This window comes from Populus euphratica, unplaced genomic scaffold (assembly GCF_000495115.2).
Source record: "Populus euphratica unplaced genomic scaffold, PopEup_1.0 scaffold36.1, whole genome shotgun sequence".
Classification (NCBI taxonomy): Eukaryota; Viridiplantae; Streptophyta; class Magnoliopsida; order Malpighiales; family Salicaceae; genus Populus; species Populus euphratica.
In genome coordinates, this window is record NW_011499908.1 from 547,515 (window position 1) to 549,546 (window position 2,032).

The window sequence follows — 2,032 nt, forward strand, 5'->3', positions numbered from 1 at the left end:
TAGTAGCCTTGCTGCCATTGCAGCAGCTGCAAGTGCAGCAAAGAGAGTTGAGAGTTGAGTATGAGAGGGTGTAATCCTTCTTCTCCGTGTATATGCTTTTATTTTTTCTCTATCTCTAAATATATTCACTTCTCCTGTGGATATAGACGGTTTTGCCGAACCATGTTAAATATTGTGTCAGTATGCTTGACCCTCCTATAAGCAAGTATCACAACATAATTATCCTAGGACCACTGATCTCCTCGGAAACTTGAGCAAATGGCCCCCTTTGCAAAAAGAATATTAAAACTACCCAGTAAAAAGCCATATCGTTAAATGGTGATGAGGATAGCCCAAGCAGGACAATGGAGAAACCAGTGAAGCGAGCTGAAGCCTGTCAAATGAGAAATTAGATCAGTATTACACTCTCTTCACCCATAAACATTCAGAAAAATATCAGCGGTTCAAAGGTTTTATTGCAGTTCATGAACCATTTGAGAGCGTGCCTTTCTTTTTTGTGTCAGCAGCATTCTGCGTTTAAACCTTGAAGTTATTGCTATATTGTACTTGAAAAAGATCATGGGGTGCTCCTGTGTACTGTCCACCGACTCGTGGAAAAGTGGAACACGGTAGTAGTGATCATGGCTGGCCCACTTTCATGAGAGAGGGGAGGCAATCCAGTGGAAATATCTTATATTTTCTCTCGTATATGGCTTTAAATGGTACACCTTCCTCCCCACATAGCAAAAGCTCTCCTGCAGGGATGATGTTGATGCATTAAAAAGAAGTCCCGCCCATGCCCATATCACTAGGGCATTAATAAGAAATTGACCATCACTGGGTGGTATTATGAAGCCCAAAAGGAAAAGAACAATACCCAAGAAAACCCAGCTAAAGGTCCTGCTGCCGCAACTTTCAGATGAACTTCATGTTTGGGCACGATACTTGGTATCCTCGTTATAGCACCAAAAGAGACTATCTGCCGCTGATACAGGATAGATCAGTAATCATGTATATTGATAAAAATAAACTGCTTCTGAAGGACAAGTCTCCTTGCAAGCTTTCCAAAAGAAATCGTGGCTAGGGAACTGCTCCGTAAAGATTAAGACAAGACAACCATATATGTATATGTACACGCATACAGTGTGTGTGTGTATTTATGTGTGTTTGTATTTCACCTGCCAACTTGGAACAAAGTATGGCACCCCAAGCTTAACTTCATTACTTTTTGCAACCAGTATGTGGCTCAATTCATGCGCCCCCAGAACAAGTGCAGTCACAAGGGCTCCGGGTAGCCCATCCATCAACAGCTGAGGATTGTCAAAAGTCGATCTGGAACATTTAAAATATCAATGTTCTAGTCAGAAAATTTGTATGAGTTCTGTGTCATGAAAGAAGTCTAGAAGGTCAAAGAAAATGCTCATACAAAAATGAATTAGAAACCTTGAAGATAAACTACAAGATGAGTAGATATAAAAGGCACTTTTAACACCACAGCATAAACAAATTATCCACATGAACAATGACAAAATAAAAATAAAAATGAAGTACCCTCTCTGGAAAATGCATGTAGCAAAGGCAAAGAAAGAGAATTTGCTCAAGTTATCACCCTTAATCAAGAGCTGTAACACAAAAGGAGGGCACATGGAACAACAACAGGGTATACATGGAAATCACACTGTACCTTTTCAGATACTTGCCTAAATGATAAGTCTGACAGAAAACAATTATAAGTTCTTTGTTAATCTAAATACCCTCAGCTTCAGCAAAACATAACTTTTATTAATGTAAATATGATTCATAAGAATAGATAAATAAATTACATACAATATGTTTGACTGTAATGCAGGCACATTCCGGAGAAGTAACGTAAAAATTGTAACCAGTCCAAAAGCGCCAGCTGCAAACCACTCTGGGACAGCTGCAGAAATAAAGCTAAATTCATTGTAGTTTAAACCAGAAGTTAAAATGGCTCTGATTTGTGTCTTCACTCTTGTGATGAGAGATTTAAGTATTTTACTGTGAAAAAAGGTGCTGATCAGGCAAAAAAAAA

General features: G+C 38.8%; 1 long non-coding RNA gene across 1 annotated transcript; it reads right to left on the reverse strand.

The window, feature by feature from the left end:
- Nucleotides 1-719: 719 nt before the first annotated feature.
- Nucleotides 720-2,026, reverse strand: LOC105133604 (uncharacterized). The gene is made up of 3 exons (XR_843828.1): nt 1,807-2,026; nt 857-1,311; nt 720-734 (listed from the first exon to the last, which is right to left on the reverse strand). It is a non-coding gene; the product is annotated as an uncharacterized LOC105133604 (long non-coding RNA).
- Between the last annotated feature and the right edge of the window lie 6 nt (nt 2,027-2,032).